Raw genomic sequence first — 26,002 nt, forward strand, 5'->3', positions numbered from 1 at the left:
CTGCAATTGCTTACCAGTCTTTCCCAAATCCTTCCTTGGTTGGCATTTTAAAAGCCCACCCTCCTCGGTATCTCTTCTCTGTCCGTGTCCCTGAGAGAAAGAGCCCGCGGGGCTGGAGAAGGGTCTTCTTCCCTCCTTTTGAACCTTACTCCTTCTGACAAATAAAAACAGGAAGGCACCCCGGCCCCCTTTTTTGTTCAGGCCCCATTCCCCCCCCCCCCACCACACACACACACACACTCTGCAAGTGTCCAGCCCAGAAAGGAAGCTACGCTGATCCCCCTGCTCACATGAAGCCCTGCGTGCAGCACTCCAGAGTGTGTTATGCAAGGGCACTAGGCTGCCGGTGCTCTCCACAGTACTCCACTGTCATCGCTCCTCCCTGCTTTCGCTTCATTAACTTCATCAGGTATTCATTCAAAAAACACACACTCCAGTTGGCAGCGTGCCCGGACTACGCTCATGAGGACAGGAAGGGAGAGAGCGAGAGAGCGAGAGAGAGAGAGAGATGCACACACTCACACGCAGACAGGATAAAATCCTCCAGGGAGACTTTATGCCCCTTTTTTTTTTTTTTTAAAACGCTGAGCTGAGTTTGTTTTCTCACCATGGGGACAGGAGAGAATTCCCCCGGCTTCTCTCTGGCCCCCGTGCTGGGGTTTGCACATTGCTTGCTCAGTCCCTTCCCTTGCGGTGTGGTAAAAGCGCCTGTCCTAAAATAACCTCCCGCGCCGGAGAATTATCACCCAGCAGCAGGCGATCTGTACGCTGATAAAAAAAAAGCACAACACCCCTTGCTAGTCCAACCAGGCTACCCTGCAGAGGGGCCTAGTTCTTCTTCAGCCTTCAGATCCTTTAGTCCAAAAAACTTAAAAGCCAAATCTACAACTCTTACATAACTCCTCTCTTGCCCAAGCTCACATGTCAAGCCACCGGCGTTGTTGGCTTTTTATGGAGTAGTGCATGTTGTAACAAAGCACACCGACAGGCCCGAGGAAAAAAGCTTGCACGCGTCTAGGTGATGCACAGCCTCAGAATATCTGCTTTGCAAAGCGTGTGAGAAACCGTCATTTAAAACATGTTTTGAGAAATGCTTCTAAGTAACTCAGACTCAGCAACGATCAATTATTTAACAGCGGCCTTGCACATCGTTTCAGCTCATCTTTTCTCAACGAGAGAAGGCACAGCCCGGAGCAGCACTGCAGCTGGCCTAGACTGGGGTGACTGCCCCTACCGGACAGAACATTTCAACAACTTTATAGCAGAGGGAGAGGAGGCATTTTGTCTCCAGCAAAGTCGGAGCTTGGAGTGTGGGCAGAACTTTCTGCAGGTACAGTATGTTCATCCAGCTTGCAATATCTATACCAGAACTCCCTGCCAGACTTTCTCCTGAGCCGTCCTGGAAAGGTAATACATTAAAACTCCCTAAAGTGAGATCATGAGAATATTGTGTTAGATCACTGCCTGTGTCACTGCCAAACCATCACTCACATCTGTCAATTTCCACTTTAACAGCAAAAAGCAGTTGTAGTTGGTCCACCCAGCAGGTAATTAGTGGCGGGGAAAAGTATTGTACCTCTGCCTTAGAACTGCCAAAAATCCATGCAAATACAGCTGCAGCCAAAGTTCACAATCTTTTGGAACACAAAACTCCCAGGATGTCTGAGAATGCCTACATGAACAAACTGTCACAATTAAAAGGGTCTCGTTAATGGTGACCTACCCTCCTGAATAATGAACTGGTCGCATAGATTTTTCATGGCTCTGCACAACAAGGTTAAATTCTAAAGGGCACTAATAAACACCTGGGAAATCTCACTGGCCATCACACACTCTTGCGTCATGCATACCTTAAAAAAACAAGTTAAGAGTTGTTGTTGAAGAAAATTTGGTAACCTAGCTCGGGGCATAAAATTCGATTCAGAAGGAAAGCTGCCGACAGCGTAATAGTTCCATCACTATCAATTCCTACTGCTGTATTGAAATAAGAACTTGTTGGCCTGGCAAGCTCTTGGTCAGGTGTAAGTTGTAAGTGTAGTGGAGACTTCACTGACAGATAACCACAGGTGTAAAAAAAAAAAGCCTGTTTCATGTATCTGTCATACTGGAATACCAGGTAACTTAAAAAAAAACAGTTCACGAGTAAACCTTGACAAGTAAACAAAAATGACAAGTTAAACAACTGCTGTTTGAGACATGATGAGAATTGGGAAAATGAGCTTGGAGCACGTACTGTATGATGTGTATACTTACTGGCAGAGAAGGTGTGACAGTTTTTGAGGGTCACCTTTGGACAGTACAGCACTGTATTTCAACTGAAGTCGCAGTGGGTACCTTTTAATGTACCATGCGTTTTAACTGTCCGTGTGGAGAGAGGAGGACGGGTATGAGTGGGGAAGGCGGAGGAGCTTAACTGACCACTGCTTTCTAGAACTTTCTAAAGTTGATTTGCGGGTTATCCAAACTCTAATACAGTTTCCATAATCTGGTGTAATGTGCAAACTGGGGGTCCTGTGTTTATGTTGAGTCTCATTCTCATTTTTCAACACGGTAATAATTTTGAGGCTAGACATTCTATAGTAACATTACCCTTTGAATAAGTTCATATAAGATAATAATCCCGTTTGATTTTATTTTCTTTCCACTCAATAATTATGATCCCAGCCACAAAAAAAAAAAGTCAGAGAACAGGTAAACAACCTGTTATAAACAGGGATGAACAGTACTGTTGATGTTTTCCCAGGTATTTATTAATTTCAGGCAGTGAGTCATAAATTAGCAATACAGTCTAAACTAGAACTGATACCACACTGTCCCAGAAACATTTGTGAATGAGTTTTACTTTTAAAGAACACACGGACGAGAACAAGTTTTACTTTTAAAGAACTCAATTTCTAGAATTTCCACTGGAAGGCCAAGACGAATAACGAAACGTGAGAAAAACCATGACAAATAGGAGCTTTTGCAGCTTTGAATCTTTCTACACTGTGAAGTCATGGTCAATCACAGCAGCCAATGGAAACACTATACCTGTTAATCGGCCTTTGTCACTAGCAGCAATGGTAAATGATTATCCAGAAAACTGCAATAAAGGTAGATGCAAATAAAGGGAAACACATAATATCTCATGTAAAGGGCATGTGTGGAACTATTTATTAGGTTCACTAATGTCCCAGTGCAAGGCTGTACAAATGCACTGTCACTGGACAGATTAATCCACAGTCTGCACTGCGAACCTATAGCTGGTACCCACAGCCTCTGATTACAAAGCACAGCACCTCCAGAGGCGAACAGTGAGAAAAACTCACAACTGCACCACTCTCCCCTGTGTGTAAATATCCCTCCGCCGAGACTGGAGCCCACTGAACACGGCTAAACTCAGCACTTCCGCCTTCTCTGGACTCTACAGCCACCTGCCAGACTTCACCAGAACAAGGCTGCCAGTCTCCCTGCTCTGAGGGCTGCCAATACATCTGGTCTTCATTCCAGGTCAAATTCCCAAACAGCACGTCGATCACATCACTTGCTCATTTGGACGATTTAAATTTTTGATGTCTTCTTACAGCTGATGATTGAGTTGACAGATGTAATTCAAAAGTACGGTACAAACACTTTGAGACCTGTACACAACCATTATACTTGTCCAACATCATATAATTAGACTCGTTAACCTAAAAGCAGAAGACACTTAATTGAGTTTGAGCTTCTCATTGTAGCGGCATAAATTAAATTCCGAGGCAAGTTTCTGAAACAACCCCTAGAGGTCACTGTAGGCTGCTTATCCAAAAACTACAGGGTTCATACGATCAGCCTAAATGTTTGTTTGCCTGACCTAGTTTCCCGACTAGGTTTCATATTTTCTGAGTGAAATTGCTAGTGGAAATTAGTGCTAATGTTTTTTCCAGTCCGCCATAATAAATGTAAATCTGAGAGCAGCCAGTGTCTGGGAATGGCGACTACAGTTTTTGTAATGCGATAAACAACACGTTCTACAAAGTGAAACATTTCCTGTTTTTCTCTTGTTTCGTTCCTACAGTATTCAAAATAATCAACACAGCCATTGCTTCCCTTGAAAACAGTGTCACCTGTTGTTGAGGGGTTTCTTCATTTAAAACCCATTTACTTCAACACTAGGTGTTTTTCATTTATTCGTATCACCAGTAACCTTCATTTTAACAAGGGCTGAAAATGAGACTGCCTCTAGGTACAGCATGTCACACTTGTTTCAGATTTTGGTGTAATGTGATCCCTGATGTGCTTCACAAGGACTAAGATGTGAGTTTTGATTATATTTCGCAAATGACCTACACCAAGGATATGGAACCAGAGCTAAACAGCAGCACGTGATAAAGTTGGTATCTCGCCAGTTTCATATCATTTTTGTTTCAATTCACATGTATTGACTTTTACACTCATATTACAAGATAGCTCACTCATTTCCTTTTCTGCAGGAGGATAACATGACAGGTAAGTACAGTAGCCTCTGAAAGTCAGACCTACAGTTTTGCTCCGTGATAAGTATGGAGGTTACATTCCAGGTTTGTAGACTCTCTTTAGGAGGAATCTGCCCTTAAGTAGGGAGATTTGCTAACTTGGCTCCTTAGGTGAACTGTAGCCAGCAATAAATTCTTCAATACCCACTAGATAGGCAATACGTGTAACATAAGCAAAATGGTAAAAACAGCTTAAAGACAGATCAAAGACATGTACAGTAAGAGCAACATTTACAATAACATTTTCCAGTGTATTTTTTTTTAACAAAGGCTTTGAACCTCCCCTGAGTAATATAATTTTTTTAACACGCAATCAGTGTGACTGGCTGTTTAACCTTTGGAAGTTCTGATCTGTAACAGATGCTCGCTGTCTTCTGGTGACAGGAAGTGAAATATATTTGGATTCTCACTGCACAGAAAGGAATACAAAAGCAAACTGGTCAGAAGGCTTGCTGTCGTACTGGAACTGGGAAGCAAAATATTATGCAGACTGCCACAATAAAGATAACAGACCAGTTCCATTTTCTTAAGGACCTCTGTCTTGGCCAACAACTTCCAACTGTGGCTGTACTTGCTGAGTTCACATGTCTTTTATTCTTTAACCTGCTACATTTGCTGTTCCATCTTCCAGTCTGCACTTTATCAGAAGGAGAAGAACAGATTTTGAAAAATGAATTACGCAACAGGACACCAAGAAAAAAAATGGATAAAGAGTAAACTTTATGGTCATTACTGCTGAAACCAGCATTTTAGAATTGAAACTTAAAAAACTGCTCACTTTAACGGAATGCATGACTAATATTTTCAATAAACATTTAAAATGTTCTAATAAAAAACACTGTTCATTGTTAGAAATAAAATATTCTCAATTATATTTTTTAGAGCAAGGAATCACCCGCAATCCTGAAAAGCAGGGGGTAATTAACGAGCGTTTCTGGAAATGTACCAATGTCATAAACCCCCATGTGGTCCTACAGATTTTGTTACCTGTGGCCCATCATCTCTGATACACTGCGAGTGCATCATCACAGTATGAAAGCCCATAAATGCTTGACCCCCATGATGCTACTTTCTCAAAGCGACCACACAAAACACCCTGAGTGTGCAATTAAAGCTGCATGTTAATTAAGGCAGATACCCAGCTGATCCACTCATGCTCGAGGGCATCTTTTCTGTTGTATTGCAAGTCCAATAAGAGAAAGGTTTTTAGGCAGAAAGGCATAAAACTATATAGATGTCTGCTATTAATCAGTTTTAAAATCTCCAATGAAAATCTCACGGGGCACACTTAAATTATTTTGAAACAGGCAGCAAAAATAAACACTGTCCATCAAAGGAAGTGCAATGCCTTTTGATGTGGTAAAACAAAACGTCCTCTACACAACACACTGCCTCGGAAGCAGAGGTCAGAAATTCAGGGGATATTTTTATTTATCCTTGTCTGGCTGGAGATTCTATTCGAACCTGCCTGACAGATTAGGTCACAGTGTGGAGCTCATTACCAAGTGATTGAATGACAAAAGACGGTAAAGACATTGCAGTTGTATTCTTTTTGGAACTCGAGCTCAAGTGGCTCTGTGCTGAGCTTGGAAATTATGTCTTATTTACTACATACAATTACGACAGTGGAGAAATCATACAAAATTGTATCTATTAATTTGTTATCGAGATTTAATTTTCATCCATCCCATGTTAAAATCCCAACAAAAGATAGATATAGATACGTATTGAATGTATAGATAATGCTATAAGAATTGTATGAAGCAGATCAGAATAGAGAGAATACACTATCCTAAATTGGGTGCTAAATGTGAAAAAGTGCACAAGAACACAGTATCTTTAACAAGATAGTTTGGTTGATACTTTAACTTCAGTTGCCTTAAAGACAGCTTAGTAGACAAGTAAGTTATTAACTGGCTATATAAAATAATCGTGCTCTATTTTGCAGGTTGAGGTCAGTACTCGCACTGCCACTAGACGTTTCACTGCAAGTCGTAAATGTATGTACAGTATATTTAATTTTAATGACATTATCATATATTTAATGTTAATGATATCAAATGGACTTGCTTCTGTTGGCTTCAGCAATGTCAACATAAAAGTTTAATTTTAATAAAGTTGAAATTGTATTCAAATCACATTCGTAGCCCGAAAAAAGGAAAATCGCCAAGCATTTATTTCTGCAAAGCTGAAGGTGAAAGAGAACTACCCTGCCTTCTCCGAGCTTTTAGGTTGTGTAACAGAGCTCAGTGCACTAAGGAAGCTGCAGATGTGATGTCTCATAAAGATTCTCAATTACCAAACACAGAAGATTAGCTTTGCGTGTTCACATCTATTAGTCTGGAATTGTTTTTCTTTAAATCCTTCATTTCTGATGGCTGCAGGAATAAAGAGTGGCCAAGGAAACCAGATCAACAGATACACAGATCATTACATCAGATTACGTTTACAGCTCAGCGTGCATCGGTTCATCTCAGATATCAAAAACATTCCTCAGTTCAATTCCTAAGATCATTATACTGTATGGAATGACAACGAATTACAGTGGTTGACAGAAAAGTACCATTTCTTGTCAAAAAAGCCTTTTCTTTTGTCTACATCACCAGACAAAATCTAACAACTTTTTTCCCCATTTTAAAAATTGACTACTTCTTCTAGACAAATCTTGCATCTTTACTAATTATTGAAATGAAAAGCCCTCCTGGACTCCAGAATCCATAATCAAAAATCAGATCTCCAGAATCCATCATGGGTGTCTCTAAACTGTCCCTATAGTATGTGCTGGGGTGTGTGTTCCTTACAATGCCTGGTGTCCTGTCCCGTGTGTAGACCCACACTGTGGATTTATTTGTAATCCATTGTTCCACTACAGATTCCAGGTTGCCTCAACGCTATCAAGGAAAAAGCAGTTTTACGATTGACAATGGAGTTGTCAAGTATGTCTTCATTTTTGATCCACCCACTTGGGAACTGTAGTTGTCGATCAGTTCAGTTCAGCCCGAGGAAGAATGAGGACTATTAACACCACTCTGATGCACCTCAACCATACCCACTGTTTGTTAGGCTGTAGGACCTAGTGTCTTCTAGGAAAATCACCAACAACTAGAGGAGGGGCACAGCCTTCCCAACTCAGGCCCATCGATCCCTGGAGAGGCTCAGCCAACTGCTCGTTTCTGTTAAGGGATAGTTTTATACAGCTGTCTAAGCATCCACATTGCTTTACACGGAAAACGTTAAAAGACTAACACTTACAAGTCATCAACTACATTAAAAGCAATACAGTCATGAGACCAATGGATCTTTAATAGGGAGACTGCAAAAAAAAAACGTGTGCACTCACAAGGCAGAGGAGAATCAGGCGGTCCTCTGTCCATCTGTACTTTAAAGCAAAGCCCTCACAACTCGTTTTCACCACGGTCGAAGGTGATCAAACTCACTTGAATAACCGCTGAAGTCATATTCCCAGCAAGCCACCGAGTAATGCACGAAAACACAAACAAAAGAAAGACGTTCCCCTGTGAGGGACGTGACAATATACCTGACAATAAAGCGGAGAGCGCCGGCAACAACAGAATACATTCATTTCCAGGGAACCGCGCAAATCCACCTACTCACATAATGCCTACGAACAAACGCGAGCCCCGGTTCGTCCCGCACTGCAGCACTTAAAGCAAATCATCATGAGTTCACCTCTGAACACTGTAGGCTTATTCTTCTCACTATTAATGCCATGCATTACTCCTTTGCACTGAAATTGGCTTGGTGCTGTCATGGCTCCCGTCTGACATTACCATTATTTGTGTTGTCATCGTTGCCGTTATCCCTGTTGTTTTGGCCTCTTATTTTGAGCCACCACCACAGCCCCAGCAGTGCGCCTGCAGAGGCTGAAAGTATGCGATCTTTCCTCTACCCACGTGGAGAAAATATGCTCTGGGGTGTAGCACAAACAATAAAAAACACACTCCTTTTGTGTGTAGGGGGAACTCTGACACCTCCAGCAGTACACCTAGTGTAGGTCCAGTCCGGTGCTTAGCTCTGGAGCTCAAGCTCAGACCTCACCATTTACACAAATAGATATGCAGCTGCTGGCTCTTTATCTTTAGTTGTATGGCTTATGGCTTATTATCTCTGACAATGGGAAGGCCCAAGGGCTCCTGCGAATGACTTGCTCAGGAGGATAAAGCACAGCTGTCACTTTGAGCAACTTATTTTACAATAAAACACCTCCGGAAGAATGTAATGGAAAACACGCTGCCTCAGAACTGCCTCTGTGAAATGACATTATAGTCGGGGCACTCCAAAGAGAAAATTGCCACGTACAGACCACGCAGAGCCCAGTAATTCTTGGCTGCAGGATTGCCTCAGAAGACTCTCTTCCACCTTGTGACTGTCTGTGCAGGAATGATTCATCACAGATTTTCTAACCAGTCATTAAGCCAACCTTTAACAGAGCAGCCGATAAGATGTGTATCTTCGAAAATAATGCACCCCTACCTGTGTAGCATCCTGACCTCCATTCTAATACAGTTTTCATCTCCCTTTTGACCTGCCACATCCAATAATTTCACCCGGAGGAGTGACGAGCAGTCCTGGGGGACGGGAATGAGTACTGTAAACATATAGTATCCTGAAGGAGACTAGTATCCAGAGCTCTGAGTCCACTGAAACTTGCAACTCTTGCCTTATGAAGTCCAGTTCCAGGTGATAACAGAGGAGCACTGAATGTCGTTATGAGGCCAATGTGTACATTTTGCAGTGCAAATACAGTCAAGGACTCCCCATCTCCTCACAGTTACGGGCACAGAACAAGAAGAATTTTAATCAATTACCAAATCTGAAAAAAAATAGCCCAGAAACAGTTTACAAAATGCATATTTTCCTGCAAAGTTTATATTGTACACACCTACACAGCCTAAACACAGAATGTACATTTTACTGACTTGACTTTTTGTTCCAGTCCTACACACAGGGAGGTGGCAGGCATCAAGTTTGGCTTTTGCGATTGACAAATTGACGGCTGTTTCAAAGAACGTTACACAGAACAAAACAGTGCTGTACTTCAACTTTGTCTTGTTTTCCTTCTGACACTTGGATCCTGTGGACAATTCCTTTTAGCTCCACATTGCTAAATACAAACACGAGAGAACATGCCCAGACAAGTCTGGACACATTCAGCAGACAGCTATTACTGTATATATATATTCTATTTGACATACCTATGTAGAACCTAATTATGACAGCACATTTACTCTGTGCACATTTAATTTGTTCTACCATGCAAAAAAAAAAAATGGCGATGAACACATTTCTTCGTTTTGGCTGCTCATGAAACAGGAAAAATGATCCTCACGACGCTGCATATGACAGACTGTCAAGCATCTGTATGACAAATAGACATGACAAGATTACCTCTTCCCTGCGCCTTGTAAAAATAGTGAAACAAACACTTGAAGTGGGAAACAGCGACCAGCAGACCTGCGGCTGAGACAGTAGTACAAACTGCACACAGTGAGGATACCCCTCATTAGCAAGTCCGCATCTGAAAGGATGCTACAAGCAAGGAGCTTTAGCAAATAGCCTGTGAAAACGCTCATCTCATGATTTACTCTGGATTGCTGACTGCAGCTTACGGGCTAGGGAAACCTCAGGGACTTCAGTGCTGGAAAATTGACAAAACTTCTACAAAGAAGGAGAGGACTTCTTCATGTGGTCATGGGGCGACATTTCTATGCATGCCTCTGCGTATACTTTCTGTCCTGCACGCATTTGAAAGCTTCGGCACCGGAGCCCAGTGTAAAACGGAGATCGGCTTTGTAACCTCCAGAAGGGCTTGTTATGTAAGACAGTGGCAACAGCAGCAGCTGCTGTTGTGAGAGCGCACTGGGGAGGATTAGCGAGTGAGAGTGATGGGAGGGGACGCAGAATCGAATCCCTTCTGGTACTTTGTAATCCGTGAGGGCTGGGCCTTCACACACACACACACACACACACACACACACACACACACACACACACACACACAGAGTACTACCCCTCCCATGCCTCTGTGCCTGGCACACTCAATCTCAAACAAGTGCAGGCCAAAGTGTACCTGAGTCTGCTTGTCTGATTCCATGTTGCAGGGCATGAACTTTTCCACTCTAGGCCAGAGCGCCAAAGAGTGTTGAAACCTCTGACACCACCTCCTGCTGAATAACTAAAAGCTAACTTCTTCAGTGAGAGCGGAGGGGATTCTCCGACAGCAAAATATTCATGCAAAATTCAGTTATCCTACGTTTCCTAGGCAAAAAGATCAAGTCCCGTTTTGAATTCCCCTATAAAACCTATTTAATTCTGATTCTAAATACATTTTATTTGTAATTCCTGCCGTGCTAAAAAATGCCAAACAAGCATTTCCCATCTCATAAGGATTGCAGAGTTAAAGTCAGCACCTGCAGATATTGCAGCCTGATTTGTGTACAGAGGGGAACAAATTTAAAAAATTTGAAGATTAATCCATAAGGCTTCTACCTATCAACAGCACCTACTTATCCATTAGTCTACACACCAATTCAGTCCAATTCCTTCCTGTGTGTCCTCAATTGTTTTTTGTTAAAAAAACAGACACGAACCCACTTGACACTGCTTGACAAATATGGGCTAACCACATGTAAATACAGACTGCCTTCAATTATCGGGAAGCTGTGGCAGATGCGTCTCTTCCCAGGAAAATAGCTTCTTCCCTAGGGTTAACTGTGTGTTTGACTAACAGGACACTTCCCCCTGTCAGGCCCAACTGTCACTACTCTCACATAGGAACCACATACAGGCCTGAGCTGAAACCTAGACAGCCTCTTACGCCTTTCTTTCCCCCCAGCCCTTAATTATTCACAGAAAACGACTGCAAATTAAACCCTTGCAGCCTGTGTGCTGACCCACTTAACATCGTCTTCGAAGGTATGCGGTTCCCTATCCCAGTGCCACAGGCTCTGTGCTGGAAATCATGACCGTGGGACTGAGAGCCCGAGAGAAGAGAACTGAGGGGAACGTCAGCAGTAAACAAATGACCAGGAACAGCCACCCAACCTGCTCATTCACCAACCCATGAGCCTGGAAGGATTCTCTGCAAGGGACGAATGACCCTGTGGTGTAAGTGCACTCTATCCATTGAACTGTCTGCAATGCTGTATTGCCTGAAAAGTCCTGAATGGCCGTTGGGAGCTTTTCTTCCCTTCCAGTGTAATGAAACATGCAAGTCACACAGTGAGGAGGCAAAAGAGGCAGAATAGGCCAGAGGCCCTTCTTGAGTCGCCTGCTGTGGTGTAGTCTGCAACATTCACACAAGGCAAGTGTCAGTCAACGTGGAACAAACCGGAAAGACAAATACAGGAACCTGGCCAGAAAACAAAACCCTTTCAAGCCGCACATATCAACTAAGGCTCGGCTGTGATGCTATATACAGTAATTCAACAGGCAAAGCCTACCAAAAAGGCCAGAATCTTTTAAAATTATGGGACAATCCCTTCAACTCACCATAAGGATGCAGCACTCAGAGCGAGCTTTATTAGAATACGGCCAAAATACAAAATTGCCTTAATGTGCCAAAGCTGGATTTTACCCAAGCATCACAAATCAAGATGTATTTTCTTTTACTCACGAAAACAAAAACAAAACATATCATTCACTTTTGGGTCCCGGTACCATTACAATGACCCAGCCAATAAGATACTATCACAACCTTTGTACTTAACAGTAACAAAAAGGCACATTTTCCATTTTCACTGCCCCTTCCTGACCTAAATCTCAAAGCAGTCGACAGCGACCCAAACATAATTCAGACAAGCTCCGGGAGAACCCAGACAATATTTTAGTTTGTGCTGGTGGGTTTTCAGAGTGTGATATCTGGATTGAATGCAGAACATTCGGAAAGGGCCCCTTCCAGTCAGGAGTCAGAAAACCAAAACGATGAACTGTACAATGTCTGCAAAATATTCCCAGTGCCAATGGGTTCATCCATATCCCCACTATAGTGCTAGTACCCTCAATGCAGAGATAAGAAAAAACAAATTGCTGGCTGTCTACGAAACTACTGTATGCTACGTTACAAGGGCAGATATGATTTGAGTGTTTGTCCCGAACAGCCTGACTGTACTGAAGCCACTGCTGAAAACATTATTGTATTTTCAAGGAAGCAGAAAATTGCTTGAATTGTTTCATTAGAAAGGTTTATGTTGTTAAAGATGTGAAAGACCCTTGACCTACAATGGCCTTGCCTACCCTTTTATTCAGTGTGTGTTTTGTAAGTGAGGCTTTGTGTTTTTAGGATGGTGAAGAACAGTAAAGATCTGTAATGTCTGTCACATCTAAAAGGACAATTGAGAATTTGCAATTTAAAAAACTCTAACAGCTTAGTATGGAAATATACAGTTATATTCACAACGTATTCTGTAAACTTGGCAATGTAATACATTATGTACTACAGTGCCTCCCCCATATACTGTACCTAAAGACTTTGAGAAGAATGGAAACTGAGGCTGACTGGGGATCTATTATAGTGGGACTATTATGGAGGGGTTTTAAAGGAACAGACACAAGCAGGTCTCTTACTCCAGACTTCCAAATTCAATGAAAAGTCCATTAAAAAGATTCTCTATATGATATAGCAATGATGAGGTTCAGTACATACAGATTTGGCTCAAGGGCTAAATAGCTTTGTTTTAGACACTTCATTAAAAAAAAATATCCCCTCATTTAACTGCATTTCTTTCACTGTATTATCTGGTTTTGCAGTGAACCAAAATGGGGCTCAAATACGAAAAAGTATAATGTCCCAAGTTTAACATGATGGAGAGCAATGAGAATCTGTGTGGCTTTTATTCCAGTTTTTAGAATGGCAGTGATAACTAATAGAAATAAAACGCTACTTTGGCTACACAGCTTTCATTTACTTCCCCCAAATCATCTTTTGGTAAACCTTGCAAGATTGTTTCTATCCAGAGGATATTGCATTTTGAGAGCGCAACAAAGAAATTACAGACAAATCCAAATACTCTGTCTGAAATGTCAGCCCGCCGGCTAGAACAGGATGCAGCACTTTTGTAGCAAAGTCGTTTAAACAAATAATAAAAAAGCATATTGGCTCTGGGAAACGTTAAGACTGACATCACAAGGCTCTTCTCCAACAGCGGGCTGAGAAACAAACTACCAGGCCCTGTTGCTGAAGCTGATATCCAGGGTTTGACAACACTTGGATTAGATCTCTGGATAAAACATCTCCTAGCAACTAAAACACGCAAAATAGGCTGAACGACGGCATCCCTATCATTGGTAACCTTCGTGTTGTCATGCAGTTTTGAAACTAAGAGATCAGGCAAAGATAAGTCTGCCTCCGTGCTGGATTTCACTGGAAATCCTGATGGAAAAAGAACAATGTGGATAGCGTAGATGCCCAGTACCTCCACACAGCCCAAGTGAGCATCAAACTTGCAAATGCAAAAGGCTACCATATTAATGGGGTGCTTTTGAACTCTGCAGGGATATCGTTATCAGGTTCAATACAGAGGGTAAGGTGTAACTTGTGGAAGCAATTGCTATATTAGACTCTTTCTATAATTGTCTGATGTTTTTTGAAAGTATTTTCCAGACCTGTCAGAAGTATCAAAGAGCCACGCAATGTTTGTCCAGTAAACCAATCGCCTCTTTTTTTCCCACATACTGTACCGCAAACCAGCAGAGATGTGGGATTTCAGTTTATTAAAATTTAAACACCAAGTGCACTAAAGGTCTGCTTTGTGCAATGCATGGCATTTGGAAACAGTTGTTTCATTTGAAATCTGAACACGAAGGCATTAGGCTCCTGATAAAACTGAACCGCAAGGCTACCGAGATTACTAGAGAGTCCAAACACTGCAAATCTGAAGATAACTGTAGTCTCAGAACAGAAACTCCTGTCACATTATCAGCCTTGAAGTTAGACCAGCGGGAAAACAGCAAGGCACAAATGGTCCAGCATTAAACCGACACTCAATTCCTGCGGGTTCTACAGTATCTGGGAGAACAGAGGAAAACGGGGTTCCTCTGTGGAGTGTGAGCTCAAATCAGAACTGAAAAAATCCTCCCAAGGTTTATAAATCATTATGGTAAGAATATTTCTCTTCTTTTGGATTTTGGAATCACCATTTTTTGAAATACTGTGTATACACCCAGAGTGAGATCTCAAAATGTCTCAAGCTCCCTGGCAAGGATTCCTGTACTACTTGGAAGAGAATGACACGCAGAAGCACTCTGCTCTCACATTCCCCACCCACAAGACCATTCATTCATGCTTTGACATGCTGGGAGCTCCCCAGCGCCTAGCAAGAGAGATAGCAGTGACTGGAAGAGCAGGCCAAGAGAGCCCAGGCTGACTAAACCCATCTCTTTCCTCCAGGAACTCCACCAATCGTGTGCCACATTTTAGGGAATGTCAGTCAGATACTGAGGGCGCTTTTTTAATAATACAGATCAACACAACTGCATTTAAGTTAAATTAGGTCAAAGAATAGTAATACATTACAAAAGACTTCATGTGTAGGTAAATCACTATGAGCTGGAAGAAAAACAGTGTAAAACAGTGTAAAACAGAGCTAATGGCTAATGTTTTACACTAATGTGATTTGTTTTACGCAGGCTTGCATATCTAAAAAGACATGCACAGTATTTACGCAAGACAGCTTCTCAAACCTGCTGCACCTAACATCCAAAGGTACTGTAAAAACAATGATTAGCTGGTTTCCGAGTGGCTCAACCAGTAAAGCTGTTTGTTCCGAGTTCATCCTGCTTTCCAAGACCGAGATGTAGCGAGTTTGAGTCTGGATAATGTCATTAGCCCACTGTGCGTGCGATTACCCCAGCAATAGCTCACAACTGGCAGAACGCCGCCAGGGGTAGAGTTGGGATTAATCAGCCAGGCTTTTCTTTTGTTTTTTTCAGTGACGCAATTTGAATTTGAATTACTGCACGATGAAGGTACAACTCTCGCACTTTGGCTTCTTTGATTTTTTTTAATTGAGAAATCCACGAAAAGGCTTGTCCAAAAACGTCTCCCAGGTTACACGAAATTTCCAACATCAAGATTATCTCGGAGGCAGAAAGTTTGAAGTAAATGCAGTTCATAATCAACTGCTGTGAAACACAGCAGTGTTTGTTTCTGTGTTTAAAGGAATTGTCACCTGCCGAGTCTGTTATAGGTCATACATAAATAAGAGTCTTTCCTGAAGTAAATTAAGTGTGTTAATAACCTTTTTGAAACATTTTCATTTCCCCTTTTTTCTCATAACCAAAAAACTGTTTTTTGTCTATCAAAAGGACTAGTGAGCATTCATTAAAACGGCCATGATTCAGTTATTAATTAATAAAAACATCTAATTCTGAGGACAGCCTCAAAAGATTGCATCCTCAGATTCTGCTGCGAAACCCCTCTTTATTTCCAAAATAAATAAAAAAACTAGGAAGTAATTACAGTGGCCAAGCTGATAGATCACAGGAGTGCTGATTAAAAATGAGCAAAACACAAATGGCTCCTGATTGAGAAGCACTGGACACAAAAAGGTCACAGCACTATTTCTGCAAATCCACCAATTTTCTTTTTTATAATTACAGTGAAACACAAATTATAGGCTGTATTAAAAAGAAAAACAGTATTGAATCCCTGGAGGTTGATAAAGAATGCTGGCTACTGCCTGAATAGTTTGTTCAATTACCATACTTAAGGCCTATGCAAGACAGTCTTTATGATGGTTACTTATTTGTAATCTGCCAGTAGCAGGCTGTACACAATTGCCATCAGTACTCACATAAGCAACATGGAGCACAAGGACAAAGGATGAGGACTGTACTATTAATCTGTGACTGCTGGATTACAATTAACCAAAAGAGAGCTGGAAAATACTGGTGGTGGACTGGGCGGTGGGGTGGCTCTGTGGCTAAGGATCTGCGCCTGTGGCTGGAAGGTTGCCGGTTCGTACCCGCGGCCGGCAGAGGAATCCTACTCTGTTGGGCCCCTGAGCAAGGCCCTTAACCCCAACTGCTCCAGGGGCAGCCGTATAAATGGCTGACCCTCCGCTCTGACCCCAAGCTTCTCTCCCTGTCTGTGTGTCTCATGGAGAGCAAGTTGGGGTATGTGAAAAAGACAAATTCCTAATACAAGAAATTGTATATGGCCAAAAAAGTGATCTTGATCTCTTATCTTACCTTCAGCTGAAAAATCAGAGAAGAACTCTGAATTATAAAATTCATTAAAGCAGCAAAATAGTTCTAGGATCTCATCTCTCTGCAGCTCCTATCTTTCAAATGGCACTTCTAATTTAATAATTCAATTTTAAGAACAAAAGCAGGCTAAAACGGGCTTAAAGGCAGTGCTAAAATAAATATATAATAACAACAGAGGGGAAACCAAAACTAAGGAGAAAATGATAGCAACGTAAGCGATACATAAATCAGTGAAGTTCAATACACGAAAAGCAGAATTCAAGCACAGATAATTTTCCAGATCTACTCTGCTACCCATGTTCCATGTGCATTTTATTCAAAAACTGGTTTTAGCTACTAAGAATCAAATGAGCTGCAGTAAGTAGGCCAAATGCCCAATTCTCATTTGTAAACACATTCTTTATCTCACAGGGTGGTTGTTCAGACACTGAGCATCTCAAGGGCATTCCATCTTTTCAGGCAATTCCCAAACACTGTTCAGACTTCCAAGACAGCCAAGGAACAAAAAAATTCACAACTGAAAAAGCAAAACTGCTGAAAGACAGAAGCATGGCTGTTCCTGTGATCTTAGCCTCTCTTCTCTAGCTTTTCTAACATGAAAGCAGATGACTAAACAACAGCTTGAAAGAATATCAAAGATGTCTCTGGGATTTACTGTAGCCGGACCGGTAGAGATATTTCACTATGGCGTTTGATTAAGCTGTTCTGCTCACGACTGAGGCAGTTAGTACCTCTGTGGACCCTGAGCTGTACTGCCTGCTTTTAAAGTGCAGAGTCACGTGTGCTTGGACCCTGCAGGCAAGACAGCTCCTAAGAATATCCTTTCATGTTAGGGTGCACAGAGGGCCTTCTTTTCCAGCGAAGCGATCTACAGTACTAAACACTGCTTTCACTGAGCAGCAATCTCAGCCATGTGCTTAAGTTACGCTAATAGCAGGTTGCTATTTTTCAGCAACAGATTTTCAAAAAAATCTTCTTCTTCAGGAGTCCTGACTCACAGTGGTCATTAAAGATCCCCGGGTATTTCTCGATAACAGTAGGGAGTTATCCCGGTGTCCGGGCCAAATTTCCCCCCTCGGCCTTTACCATGGCCTCCAATTTGTCCCCATCTGCGATTGGCTTGCCCTTGCCCTGTGATGGACTGGCGTCCTGTCCAGGGTGTACCCTGCCTTGTGCTCGTTGCTTGCCGGGTAAGCTCCGGCTTCCCACGACACCGTATGGTATAAAGCGGTTTGGCGAATTACATGACATGACTTTCTCCAGGAGATAAACAAGAAATGTTTAACAGCCAGTCCCTTTGGACAGCTCCTACAAAGCTGTTCTTCCTTCTGATTGGTTTGTCTCAAATATCCAGTCGATCTCTCACTCCCTGTGTCTGGGAATCTCCCACAGAGCCCTGGTGAGTGGTGTCCTTGGCCGTTTCCCAGATACCTCACTCACCTTCTGGAAGCTAGCACTAGTTTATGTAAACAGGACAGCAGCCATCGGCTAACACAGCAGTGACCACCAACAGCTCATGGATGATCACAAGGGCTGTCACATACAGTACACGTGGCAAATCAATAGTTCACAGGCAGTCACATGGATCTTACGCGATTTCAGCACAGTCAGGAAGAGATATCCCAACACGTATTTTGCAGTCATTTGTCCGTGAATTTAACATCATCAACCATCGAAATCGGGATTTCACCTTGATTAAGCTTATATATATCTGGTCTCTGAGCTGGGCAAAAAAAAAAAACCTGCTCCGATTTAGAGCTTTCCACAAAACTGCCCGACTGTTTCATCCTTAGGATCAGGGTTGTTCACCTCTGATTATATGCATTATGTGTGACTTGGCCTTCAACTGTTATTCTTGAGCTGTATTTATACTACCATAAGCCTAAGATTCCAACATAGTCCTTGTTTGTTGTGTGCTAAACAGCCCTTATTTAACAGTCCTTATGTGGTCAAGTACAGGGGTCTGCTATCCTGGTATTGTAGGATTACAGTGTGCCTGAAGGCTTGTGAGATCTCCCAAGTAGACCTGCACCTGAAGAGCTGGCACAAGCTGTTAAACTGGTCCAGTCAAGCCAGTAATGAGTTGATTCAGGTCTTGAAGACACCAAGACCTGACTGAAAACCTGTAGACACCTCCCGGACTAGGACTGGGGACCTCTGGTCAAGTGTGTAAACACACTGTCAATCTTGCTATCAGCTTGAATGGAATGAAGGGGGGTCTGCTCTCCTGATCAGCTGAGGGCATCTCACAGCTTTCTGCCAGGAAGTATCCTGTAGACAGCAAACTGGTATACTCACTGGTAACCCATGGTAGTGCATGAAATCTAATTCCGCGTTCAGGGACTGATGCTCACCCCAGAGAACGGAAAACTGTAAAACGATATTTTTTTTGCAGATCACACAAAAAAAAACACTGTCACTCATTTGCAAAAAAAAAAACTTTCAACACTAAAGATCTAAACATATTCCCCCTGTGTTAAGTGACAACAACTCCCAAGCCTGCTGGGCAAAGTAAACTTAATTCTTATTTGAAATGCGCTTTTTGCCATCAACAGGAAAAACGTATCAAACAATTCATTTCTCACAGCAGCTGCAGCTCCAATCTACAGTATACTGTATTTTTATTTCCACCCAGGTTTTCTTGTTTATTCTATTTGTCCTCAGTTCCTTCAGAAACATTTCTTGATATGGAGGCTAGTCCGATTCACATTTCCCCTTCTGCTGAAACCTGAAGAGATCTCTGTATCAAGCGTTTAAACTTCTTTGTTTTCATCATAAAGTAGCCATTTGAAGAGCATTTACAGTATTTGCTCATATCTTCCAAAACACCGGGCACATTTTTGGACTATTTTCCACGTGCCTGGTTCATAATCAAGTAACCAGTTGTAGTACATTCGAAAAGAATGATTGATTTTAGGGGTTGTTGCTGGTTTGTTCCTGTCCGATTTGCACGCTGTCTTGTAGGGTTAAATAACATTTGTAGGACTGGGATTTGTATGTGGGTAAAATGGGCTCTGTAAATCTATTCACGGGTGTGAAATGAGGGTAAACCGAGCTAATAAAGAGAAATCCAAAAGGGAAAAAGGACTTGACTGAGAAGAGTAGACAAGTGCCCCTTCCTTTTCCTATTCTGAGAAATTCTCTGCACCTCTAATGGCTCAGATGAATTATGAGTGTACTATGTGCTCTTGGAAGTGTGCTCTGAGAATACTAAAGCCCTGGTTGCCATGGCAACAGGACCACTCCACTGTTCCACAATCCCCATTAAGAAAGATTTCTGCTGCTCTGAGCCTGTGTTATGAGGTCATGTAGAGTTAGTAAGTGAAAGAGCCCATTGAGATGTCTGGAATCCTGAGTTTAATGAAAGTACTAATGCCCAATACCAAGGCCTCAGGTGACAGCAACCTTATATATTAGAAAACAATGTATTCATTACCCATGACTAACTCGGGCTGCAAATTCCAATTTTGATCATTTACTGTACGACCTTCAATACTAAATTTCTAGGATCCTGAGACTGTTTTGGGAGACAGCACATTTACCATTATTCAAATATTTAATTTATTTCAGAAAGATATGAGACTTCTGTTTTCCCCATGACACTTGGTTACATACAGAAAATCAATTTTTTGGTTGTTTATTTGAAACCATAACCGAATTTAGTTAAATTTTAAATCATAACTGAAGCTTTCAATAAAATAAGGTCAATTACGTGCACTGTGAAGGCAAGCTTTTGTCAGCACAAACTTCTTTGTGTTGGTTTTCATTTTATTTCTTGCCACAATGAATCACTGAACCTAAGGTGTTAACAAACAGAAAAGACTCAAATTAAACAACACTGAGAAAAAAAAACTTTTTAACCTTTGGTTCCCAGGCCTTCCATAGATTAGAAAGGGCTAGAACAATTAAATCCAACGTCTCTAATGAGACTACAGCAGCCATATCAACCTGGAACTCACAACTGGCAGCCCACTGAAGCTCAGCAGGTGTGAGCCTGGTCAGTCCCTGGATGGGAGACCTCCTGGGAAAAACTAAGGTTGCTGCTGGAAGAGGTGCTAGTGGGGCCAGCAGGGGGCGCTCACCCTGCGGTCCATGTGGGTCCTAATGCCCCAGTATAGTGACGGGGACACTATACTGTAAACAGGCGCCGTCCTTCGGATGAGACGTAAAACCGAGGTCCTGACTCTCTGTGGTCATTAAAAATCCCAGGGAGTTTCTCGAAAAGAGTAGGGGTGTAACCCCGGCGTCCTGGCCAAATTTCCCATTGGCCCTTCCCAATCATGGCCTCCTAATAATCCCCATCTATGAACTGGCTTCATTACTCTGCTCTCCTCCCCACTAATAGCTGGTGTGTGGGGAGCGTTCTGGCGCACTATGGCTGCTGTCGCATCATCCAGGTGGGGCTGCACACTGGTGGAGGTGGAGGAGAGTCCCCATTACCTGTAAAGCGCTTTGAGTGGAGTGTCCAGAAAAGAGCTATATAAGTGTTAGCAATTATTAATAATTATTATTATTATCATCATCATCATCATCATCATCTTACAGTGTTATCCTTAATGCTATGGTACTATACTTGTCAAATATGCTTGGCTTGTAAAAATAGATCCATTCTATCAAAAATCAAAAAGGAACAAACACTTAAGGCTAGAGAAGAGGTTCAGCAATGCAGTGAAAGGATACAGTATGTTACAAACCACATATAAACTCAGTATGTTACAAGACAATAATGGAAGATCGTACAATTATTTTTTACAATTAAGGAACACTACATGACTGAAAAGTACTAGTGGGAATAAAAACCTTTATCTAAAATACTGAACATTTTCTCAGGAATAGTTATATTTTTCTTGCAAGGCATTTTCCAGTAAGTGCAAACAGTTAACTACAGTATTTTGAGTAAGAGCTATAATATTAAGAGAAGCCTGCAAAAAAGCCCAGGTCCTCAATAATTTGGTGTTAATAAGCCAACCAGATCAATTCATGTGCCATTGAAATTATTTAACAAAATTAAATGCGTAAAAAAAGCCACTGTTGTTGAAAAAATATTCCGGATATAAAATACGACCACAGCTTAACTGCAAACTTAGATGCAGTTTGACTCAAAAATGTGCAATAAATTACATAAATATTTCTCAGCATCTCAGAACATTTCAACATTCAGCCTTTTGAACATTCGGCTACTACAATGTGCAACGTCTACCTCTGAAATTCAAGACGGAAAGAAAGCACAGAATAAACACTTTTGATCCTCTGTATATGGAAATCTCAAGCCCCGAAGAAAACGTAGTGTTTCCAACTCTGCATGTTACACACTTCTGTAGGCTGAAAGAGAAACCAGGACAGAAGTGTAAATTGTTACGGTTAAGAAAAATATCAAAAGAGTTTCCAAAGTAATAAAGTAGCTGAGGTCAGGGCACTGTGAAGGATGATTTTGTTGCAGACAGACTAAGGTGTATCTTCACTGCTATCTCTGTAATTAAACTCGATGTGTTAAGTCCAGATGATAATTGAGTCCTCAATGGCTGCATTTTTGTGCAATGTCTCTTCTTGTAGGTTTGCATTTTTGTCTGCAGGCATTTTGTTTATCGTCTGTGGAAGGATCCTCTTCAAAGTGAGTTCAAGCTAACTTAAAAGTTCTCGGACAGAACACCTTCAGAAAAGTCACCTCAAAGCTAGGAGAATAAAAATGATACGTCAAAGTCCAGCAGCATGTAAAGACTTAATACATCCTGCTCAACACTAGCTGAATTGCCACATACAACAGTGATAAAGAGTCACAAGAAACATGAACAATACAGCATGTAAGTAATGCAATGAGTAAAAAAGGCAACATAAGTCCTTGAAAAATGACTTGCTTACTAAAGAGAGTTTGATTTGATTATGATGCATTGATAACACAGGTCCTTCCATTGTCAGAATGACAGAACAAATAACTAAGCAAATGCAATTAATGATTTTTTTATAGGAGCTGCTCATAATAACTTTAATCCCGGATGATCACACATCCTGAATTGGATGGCACTTAAATTCCTATTTAGCTGGTGTTCCACACAACATAAATCTAAAGTGTTAGGTCCATGATTAAAAAAAATAAAACAGGATGAGCTAGTTATTGGATCAGAGTTCTGCCACAGCACTTGTGAATATCCAGCACGTCTGTCTGAGCTGAAAGAAAGCAGGACGTTTTTGTTGGCGCTGAAAAGACACCTGGTACTGTACGTGCACATCTGTGGCAGCTCTCACCCAGCTATTTCAGAAGAAAGAAATACGTTTCTCATTTGTACTGAGGGATTGTTAAAAAGAGAACTGAATTTACCAACTTTAATTCAAATGCATCTTAGTATGTCAGTTTATCTTTCTGCTTCCAAAGCCACAGAGCTCAGTTGTAGTCCATGAGACTCAGCCTGCAAGAGCAGAAACACTCAGTGAAATAGCACTAACAAGATAATGCACTGCACTCTCTCACTCGTTTGGCCAGTGTACTCTTTTCCCTTTGAAATTGTAAGGATTACAGGAAGTAAGATAAAAAAGGAACTAGCCCCACTATCTCTACATGTGTAAAGGCATCAATGTAAAACAGTTTTAAATCAAAATTTAAAAAACTGTTTGCATAGGCTACTGTGGAAAACAAACGTGTCTCTATAAAAATAAGTGCTTGAGAAGGACATGCAAATTATATAACCTATAAGGTTCCACAGCAGGGTACATTTTCAGACAATCAGGAAAAAGAACCCACTGACTTTGAGCAGTAAAATGCAATAAATATACAGTACTGGATATATTATATTTGTACTGTAATTTTTTTTTAAAGGGGAAACTTATGTCATGTAAACTCTAAAAAAGTCTGATCATCTGGTTCCATTTACTACAACCTACACAAAAATCTTCTGAGCCTTTAACTTATCAAAGGTCTGTTCTTTGATACAGTATTCTACAAAATTGCACCCAATTCTTCTAAAACCAAATGCCGAACCTTTACTAAATACTTAGGTTTTAAAGGAGCCAAAATAATGGGGTTTGAAACGGACACGCCCTCAAATTCTTCTTTGGACCCTGTTTGACAACTAGCACTGGGATTACATAGGATTTTCTTCCTGTGAGTCGGTTCGAACTGTTGCTCAGGGTTTCAAATTTCACACAGTCCGATACTGAAGAAGCACGCACGCAAACAGCTGCAGCTAAAAAGAGCCCACCACGTAGCAGGAAATTAATGTACAATGGTAAGAGTGCTGAAAAAAATCATGAAAGATTCCGAAAATCGCATTCAGCTTTGGGATAAACAAAAAAATTATTCTACTGTAAGGTTAGAAGCTCAAAATCTAACCTAATCACTAATACATCTACTAACTACTACTACTAATAATAATAATTAATAATAATTGCTTACTTATATAGCACTTTTCTGGACATTCCACTCAAAGCGCTTTACAAGATAATGGGGACTCCCCTCCACCACCACCAATGTGCAGCATCCTCTAAGCTGCTTTAAACTACTTTATACTAGTGCAGTTTATATTATAGAAACAAATCTGGTTTCAGATCACATCCCAACATGAAAATATGTCTTAACAGGAGCGCAACAAAATGTGTTTAAGCACAAGCCAGACACCATCACTGACTGCAGGCTGCAGCCCACTGACACCTACAGGCTGTTGATGTTCATTGAAGAAATGCAGATCAACTTGCAGAATCAGAAGGCTGGAGAGCAAATGTGATCAATGCCATCTGACAGCTTCAGAATATGAAAACGCGCACAACCACGAAAACGGGTTCAATCCATTGACATGCTGCACTAATGACATGCTTTTTAAAGTAACTTGGAAATACTGTATGTCTACAGCTTAACAGAATAAATGGCATCTATAATATAGAACATAACTATACAATACAGAATGTGTAATAGGACAAAAAACTGTCAGACTATAGAGGACCTACTGTTTCTGGTTAGCTGTACAAAGCAAACTTCCCTATTCATTTTTTGGCTGTTCTGGTCATTCACCTTGATGTCAGTGGCAGCTTTCATTTCAGAACACGTGGATTCTGTTGTTTTAATATTTACAGTATATTAATGTATTATTATTATACATGTCTGATTTTTTATTAATTGCTGTCATTACTCACGAGGATTAAGATGACACTTCTATTTACAGTAGTTGGGTCAACAAAACACTACCATTTTCCCCTGCTACAGTGCACAATGAGATAAGAGTATTTAACCGTTACAGAACAAATAAAAGGAGTAAAACTATACTTTAAAATTTCATTAGAAGGTAGTGTACAACTTCACCCAATTGGAAGAATGAGATGAGAATGTGACTCAGCAGGGAACTTGATTCTATCTTATCATAACGTGGAGTAAGTTCTATACTAGAAATTGACTTTGCCTTAAATGAAGAGATCAATGAAACACTAAACTATGAAGCTCCATAAACACAGTTTTTTGCCTTTACTGCAGTCTAAGAGAGCTCAATGCCAGGACATTCACTTAATTTCAAATATTTTCTGACTGCAGTACTTGAAAATCTGGGCAGTGCCCTGTGCGGTTTTGTGAATGTCTGTCTCTGTTCTTTCCTTTCACTCCCAGATGTAGCACACCCACAACCTCCTCACCTTGACTGGCTCACTTCGGGGGGAGGGAAAAAAAAAAGCACGGCGAGTTCGCTCATTAACTCACACGCCGCGGTCACATGGGAACACCGGCACGCAGACTCAGGCAGCAGAACTCCACGGGCTGCCAGGCCCTCCCCCCCCTCTCTTCCTCCACCACCACCCTTCCACTACAGCACGCCCAGCCCATGAAACAAGTCATTGAGTTCACATCTTTCTTACTCGCGTCAATATCTCAGTGGAAGGCTGCCAGTTTGCGACTCTTGGCCGCCGTTCAGACATGCTGAGGTTCTCTGGATCGTACGCTGACTAACGAAGCCGCCCCAGCCGCCAGTGAGGAAGGCTATCGGGCTCATTTTTAGCTGGGCTTGTCTGCTGCAGTCAGACAGTTTAAAAAAAAAAAAGTGTGAGTGCTGGTGTGTGTGTGTGTGTGTGCATACACACATTTGTCCGTGTGTAAAAAAATCCTTTCCTCTTCTACAGTGCAGGAGAGTCCTGTGGGGTGCCTGAGCTGGAACTACTACAGTTGAAGAGTGCGCTGCTTAAATTGGCCTTAAAAGCAAAGGCGCAGTACAATGGCGTATTCGCGTTCTCGGAAGCCAAACCATTTTTCCCATGTGCGGCTGGGGGCCAGGGCTTTGCTCAGATCAGCCAAGAATAGCACTGGAGTCCTC

General features: G+C 41.6%; 1 protein-coding gene across 15 annotated transcripts in view; it reads right to left on the reverse strand.

The window, feature by feature from the left end:
• Positions 1–26,002, reverse strand: part of atxn1a (ataxin 1a) — a 157,773-nt gene that overhangs the window by 26,229 nt on the left and 105,542 nt on the right. Inside the window, exon 6 of one of the 15 annotated variants that reach the window (XM_088601933.1) lies at positions 8,988–9,082. The exons of 13 other annotated variants lie outside the window; for them this stretch is intronic. The gene's annotated coding sequence lies outside the window, so the exon portion shown is untranslated. Of the gene's footprint in view, positions 1–14; positions 746–8,987; positions 9,083–26,002 lie in introns of those variants that run through there. One more of the 15 variants, XM_088601945.1, reaches the window with a different exon arrangement.

The sequence above is a fragment of the Lepisosteus platostomus genome, chromosome 12, assembly GCF_059453375.1.
Source record: "Lepisosteus platostomus isolate fLepPlt1 chromosome 12, fLepPlt1.hap1, whole genome shotgun sequence".
In the NCBI taxonomy this organism is placed as follows: domain Eukaryota; kingdom Metazoa; phylum Chordata; class Actinopteri; order Semionotiformes; family Lepisosteidae; genus Lepisosteus; species Lepisosteus platostomus.